Source organism: Tripterygium wilfordii, chromosome 16, assembly GCF_013401445.1.
Source record: "Tripterygium wilfordii isolate XIE 37 chromosome 16, ASM1340144v1, whole genome shotgun sequence".
In the NCBI taxonomy this organism is placed as follows: Eukaryota; Viridiplantae; Streptophyta; class Magnoliopsida; order Celastrales; family Celastraceae; genus Tripterygium; species Tripterygium wilfordii.
This window is the reverse complement of record NC_052247.1, coordinates 8,078,089-8,084,050: the sequence shown is the minus strand read 5'-3', so window position 1 is coordinate 8,084,050 and position 5,962 is coordinate 8,078,089. Positions and strand designations below refer to the sequence as shown.

Here is a 5,962-nt window from a genome sequence, read left to right as displayed (position 1 = left end):
CTCAAACTGGTAGTAGGAGACATCAATTTCTCAGAAAGCGTAGTCTCACCCATTTGTCATCCCGTCAGCTCGCGGGGGTCAGAAGGTTAACCTCAGTACCCCCTATATATGTCTTAAGTCCGTTTCTCAAACTAGCAGTAGGAGACATCAATTTCTCAAAATTTGTAGTCATGCCCATTTCTTATCACGTTAGCGCGCGTGGGGTTCTGAAGGTTAACCTCAGTACGCCCTATATATATGCCTTAAGTTAGTTTCTCAAACTAGGAGTAGGAGACATGGATTTTTGAAAAAGCGTAGTCCCGCCCATTTCTCATCCCGTCAGCGTAAAACTCCTATCCAATGCAAGGCATGCACTACTCGTGTTGGGAGTTCTCACGTTTCAACGACTTTGGCATGCCTTGGTGTCATTGTGGGCTATGGCATGCCTTCTTGGCACAATTTTTTTTCAATCTTCAAAATTTTCAAATTTCTCACGTTCCAAACTGCTATGGCCTTGGTACCATTTTGGACGTTCCAATGACTATCTTGGCACCATTTTTTCCAGCATTGAAAGTTCTCACGTTCCAACGACTTTGGCATGCCTCGGTGCCATATTGGACGTTCGAACGACCTTGGCATGCCTTGGCACAATTTTTTTCAGAACCTTCAAAATTTTAAAAATTCTCACTTTCCAACGGATATGGCATGCATTGGTGCCATTTTTTCCAAACTTCAAAGTTCTCACGTTCCAACAGCCATGGCATGCCTTGGAGCCGTTTTTCATGTTTCGTGGGCTATGGCATGCCTTGTCACCATTTTTTCCAAACTTCAAAGTTCTCATGTTCCAAAGGCAACGTTCTGTTGTTTCGCGTGCCATTGCATGCTATACGTCTCGTGCATTCTAGAATGCCTTGAACAATGCCTTGAAGCCGATTTCACCATTTTAGAAGCTAGGCCATGCCTTTTGCCACTTTAGTGGTTTCAGTGACTTTGTGGCAAGCAATTTCAAATATTCAAGTGAGATTGATATAAAGGTGCTATTTTACTGAATTGACGACACGTTATGCCTTGGTGTATTCTTTGGGACTTGGTGGCAAGTCATGCCTTGGTGTATTCTTTTGAACTTGGTGGCACTCCATGCCCTAACATTGTATTCTTAGGGACTTGGTAGCACCCCATGCCTTGGTGTATTTTTTGGAACTTGGCGTCACGTCATGCCTTCGTGACTTGTTGAGATTTTTAGTGACTTAACTTGGTTGCACATAAGTCATGCCTTGGTGACGCATGACTTGATAATCCCTAACATCAGTTTGATTTATTTGAAAAGCAAGATAAGTATATGGTAGAGGGAGGGACTTGTTTGATTTGGAATAAGTGGGTAGGGATGAATCAGGGCGACATAGGGCTGAATCTCAATGGATCGTGGCTGCTCGAGAATTGGGCAGTGGGCACGCGCGTCGCTTCTAGCCCAGATTCTGACTTAGAGGCGTTCAGTCATAATCCAATGCACGATAGCTTCGCGCCTCTGGCTTTACAAGCAAGTGCGAAGACCAATTATGCGAATCAACGGTTTCTCTCGTACTAGGTTTAATTACTATTGCACGCTGTCATCAGTAGGGTAAAACTAACTTGTCTCACGATGATATAAACCCAGCTCACGTTCCCTATAGGTGGGTGAACAATCCAACACTTGGTGAATTCTGCTTCACAATGATAGGAAAAGCCGACATCGAAGGATAAAAAAACAACATCGTTATGAACGCTTGGCTGTCACAAGCCAGTTATCCCTGTGGTAACTTTTCTGACATCTCTAGCTTCAAATTTCATTGGTCTAAAGGATCGATACGCCATGCTTTCATGGTTCGTATTCGTACTGGAAATCAGAATCAAACGAGCTTTTACCCTTTTGTTCCAGACGAGATTTTTGTTCTCGTTGAGCTCATCTTAGGACACATGTGTTATCTTTTAATAGATGTACCACCCCAGCCAAACTCCCCATCTGACAATGCCCCACCTCTGATTCATAGAATAAGTAAAATAACGTTAAAAGTAGTGGTATTTCATATTTGCCATTTTTGGCTCTCACTTATGCTACACCCTTCAACTAATTTCATAAAGTCGGACTAGAGTCAAGCTCAATAGGGTCTTCTTTCCCCACTAATTCTACCAAGCCCGTTCCCTTCACTGTGGTTTCACTAGATAGTAGACAGGGAAAGTGAGAATCTCGTTAATCCATTCATGCACGTCACTAATTAGATGACAAGGCATTTGGCTACCTTAAGAGAGTCATAGTTACTCCCGTCGTTTACCCGCGCTTGGTTGAATTTCTTCACTTTGACATTTAGAGCACTAAGCAAAAATCACATTGCGTGAGCATCCACAAGGACCATCGCAATGCTTTGTTTTAATTAAACAATCATATTCCCCTTGTCTGTACCAGTTACGAGTCGATTGTTCGATGTCTGGGGAAGGCCCCAGAAGGAGCAGTTCTCAGTCTATCCCCCGATCGACATACGGTGACCCGCTCTGGCCATGGGAGCAGCTCGAGCAATCCACTGACAGCCGATGGATTCGGAACTAGGACCCCCGTGCCCAGTCCTCAGAGCCAATCCTTTTCTCGTGGTTACGGATTCATTTTGTCGACTTCTCTTACCTACATTGTTCCATTGACCAGAGGCTATTCACCTTGGAGACTTGATGCGGTTATGAGTACGACTGAGCATGGGAGGCACTCGGTCCTCTGAATTTTCAAGGGCTGTCGAGAATGCCTCGGACACCACGCGACGTCTGATGCTCTTTCGGCAGCTGGACCCTACCTCCGACTAAGCCGTTTCCAGGGTGGAAAGGCCGTTAAACAGAAAATATAACTCTTTCGAAGCCCCCGCCGACGTATCAGGACTCCCTAACGTTGTCGTCAATCGCCACGTCTCGATTCAGGAATTTTAACCCGATTCCCTTTCGAAGCTCGTACACAGGGTACTATCGGACGGGCTTCCCCCATCTCTTAGGATAGACTAACCCATGTGTAAGTGTCATTCACATGGAACCTTTCCCCTCTTCGGCCTTCAAAGTTCTCCTTTGAATATTTACTACTACCACCAAGATCTGCATCGACGGCCGCTCTACCCTTGCTCGTGCCCTAGGTTTTGCAACAACCGCCATGCCCTCCTACTCATTGGTGCCTGGCACTTGCCCTGACGATCGGGTGTAGGTCACACGCTTAAACGCCATTAATTTTCAGAGCTAGTTGATTCGACAGGTGAGTTGTTACACACTCCTTAGCTGATTTTGACTTCCGTGACCACCGTCCTACTATCTTAATCGACCAACACCCTTTGTGGGTTCTAAGTTAGCGCGTAGTTGGGCATTGTAACCCTGCATTTGGTTCATCCCGTATCACTAGTTCTGCTTACCAAAAATGGCCCACATAGAGCTCTCGACTTCGTGGCGCGGCTCAATGAAGTAGCTGCACCGTCCTACCTATTTAAAGTTTGAGAATAGATCGAGGGCATTGAGCCCCCGATGCCTCTAATCATTGGCTTTACCAGATAGAACTCGAGTCGGGCTCCAGCTATCCTGAGGGAAACATCGGAGGGGACCAGCAACTAAATGGTTCGATTAGTCTTTCGCCCCTATACCCAAGTTAGACAAACGATTTGCACGTCAGGATCGCTTCGGGCCTCCACAAGAGTTTCCTTTGTCTTTGTCCTGACAGGTATGCTCTCATTCGAACCATTCTTAGAAGATCAAGATCGATCGACGGTGCAGCCCCCAAAAGGGATCCCGCCAATTAGCTTCCTTTTGCCTTACGGGTTTTCTTGCCCCTTAACTCACACACATGTCATACTCCTTGGTCCGTGTTTCAAGACGGGTCGAATGGGGAGCCCGTAGGCCAATGATAGGAGCGCACAAGTGCTGAGGCACGTCGTGATGGCGCGTGCTGCCATCCACGATCGCAATGACGATATTCCGTAAGCGTGTCAAAGGCCCGTGATTTGGACGCCGTCGCAATCTTCTTCAGTCCATATCATGAGCCAATCGACAGACCGCCTTTCGTCGTTCCATAACCGATCGGGGCGCTATGTCGGCCCCCATCCACTTCCCTTTCGATAATTTCAAGCACTCTTTGACTCTCTTTTCAAAGTCCTTTTCATCTTTCCCTTGATGTACTTGTTTGCTATCGGTCTCTCACTCGTATTCAGCCTTGGATGGAATTTACCGCTCGATTTGGGCTGCATTCCCAAACAACCCAACTCGCCGACAGTGCCTCATGGTGTGACAGGGTCCGGGCACGACGGGGCTTTCACCCTCTTCGACGCCCCCTACCAAGGGACTTGGGCCCGGTCCGTCGCAAAGGACGCTTCTCTATACTACAATTCAGACGTTGAGGGTGATCGATTCTCAAGCTGGGCTCTTCTCGGATGGCTCTCCAATACCAAAAGAATCTTTGTAAGTCTCTTTTCCCCCGCTTATTGATATACTTAAACTCAGCGGGTGTTCCCACCTGACCTGGGGTCGCTTTGTGAGGACGCTTGCATCAGGGTCTTTTGCTCCTCGTCGACGAGGCTTATCCAAAGCTATTTTTAAGGAGCTAGTGCTTCGAACTACCACGTGCCGTGACTGCCATTGCCAAGGGGTTGGTTTTTGGGCCAACCACGAGCGAAAACGCACGGGAGGCCAATATCCGCCACCCCTAACTATTCTCTATGCAGGGGGTGAGGGGATTGTTGGCGACATTGCATGACACCTAGGCAGGCATGCCTTCGGCCAGACGGCTTCGGGCGTAACTTGAGTTCAAAAACTTGATAGTTCGCAGGATTCTACAATTCACACCAAATATCGCATTTTACTACGTTCTTCATCGATGTGAGAGCCGAGATATCCAATGCCGACGGTCGTTTCATATATAATATGGACGACGATGCAATTCGCACAATTCGCACCTGGGTTCGTTGTGCCTACGGAAGAGGAGCTGTAGTTTCCCACATCCCTCCCCTTAGACTTCGAGCGATCTGCCCAAAAGGCCCATCACCTGCGTTAGTTTTCACTTGTTCGTGGTCGTTCTGCCTTGTAGGTTTCGACAATGATCCTTCTGCAGGTTCACCTACGACTTGTCCTTCCTCTAAATGATAAGGTTTAGCGGACTTCTCGCGAAGTCGCCAATGACGAACCACCCCTATTGTCGCGATCCGAACACTTCACTGGACCATTCAATAGGTAAGAGCGACAAGCGGTGTTTACAAAGGGCAGGGACGTAGTCAACGTGAGCTGATGACTCACGCTTACTAGGAATTCCTCATTGAAGACCAACAATTGCAATGATCTATCCCCATCATGATGAAATTTCAAGGATGGCCCAGGCCTATCGGCCAAGGCTATATACTCGTTGAATACATCAGTGTAGTGCACATGCGGCCCAGAACATCTAAGGGCATCACAGACCTGTTATTGCCTCGAGCTTCTTCGGCCTAAGCTAGAGAGAGATGCTCTCGTTTTCCCAAAATTGCTTTCCCTCTCGATTTCTCTTCTATATCAACTTTAGCTCCGATCTTGGTTCTTACTTCTTCGATGGCCAAGAACAAGAAGAAGGCGGTGACTCCTGGTTCTCGAGGGAAGAAGATGCTGAAACAACTCCAAGAGGAGGCATAAATTGCTCTTCATAATAACACCGTGCTAGCTTTGTAAGCTCCTTTCGTTGTTCAAGCTTCGGGTCATGGCGAAGCCTCATCTCGACAATTCATGAGAGTGCTTAGACGGAGGTTGCTATCCCTGAAATAGTTGCGAATTTCAAAACCCTAATAGGTGGTTCAAGTCCGAGCAAGTATCTGATTAATGTCGATGATATAACTACTGATAATGCTGGTTTGGTGAGTCCTTCTCCATCTCAATACCAGGTGGTGTTTGATGAAATGTCTGAGAAAGAGGATTTTAAGGAGGAGCAAGTGGATTATTCTGCCTCTACGGATGGTTCTAGTACAAAATC

The 5,962-nt window shown here is 46.9% G+C and overlaps 2 non-coding genes across 2 annotated transcripts; both read right to left on the bottom strand.

Moving 5' to 3' along the window:
• Window positions 1-1,241: 1,241 nt before the first annotated feature.
• Window positions 1,242-4,497, bottom strand: LOC119981548. Its single transcript, XR_005464161.1, has one exon. It is a non-coding gene; the product is annotated as a 28S ribosomal RNA (ribosomal RNA).
• Window positions 4,498-4,720: 223 nt separating this feature from the next.
• LOC119981555 lies at window positions 4,721-4,876 on the bottom strand. Its single transcript, XR_005464167.1, has one exon. It is a non-coding gene; the product is annotated as a 5.8S ribosomal RNA (ribosomal RNA).
• Window positions 4,877-5,962: the final 1,086 nt, after the last annotated feature.